This window comes from Triticum aestivum, chromosome 3A (assembly GCF_018294505.1).
Source record: "Triticum aestivum cultivar Chinese Spring chromosome 3A, IWGSC CS RefSeq v2.1, whole genome shotgun sequence".
Taxonomy (NCBI): domain Eukaryota; kingdom Viridiplantae; phylum Streptophyta; class Magnoliopsida; order Poales; family Poaceae; genus Triticum; species Triticum aestivum.
Window position 1 is genome coordinate 742,918,632 of NC_057800.1, and position 263 is coordinate 742,918,894.

Sequence of the window (263 nt, forward strand, 5' to 3'; positions counted from 1 at the left end):
GAGCACGTCCGGTGGGAGGTCTGGCCACCTGGACTGCTCCATGACGGCGGGATCGAGCGAGAATTTGTGATGGACGGATAGAGGATTAGATGGAATCGAGAAGGCCGTACGTTTGTTTCGGATTAGCCAGGTTTTATATTTATTTTTTGAGTGAAAGCCGGGTTTTTATATAGCTACGTACGGCCGTGTCATGCTCTAATACTTAAGGATACCCATCGAGCTTTCTTTAAGACGCACTGGGTATTTCCTTTTTTTCCGGTAGT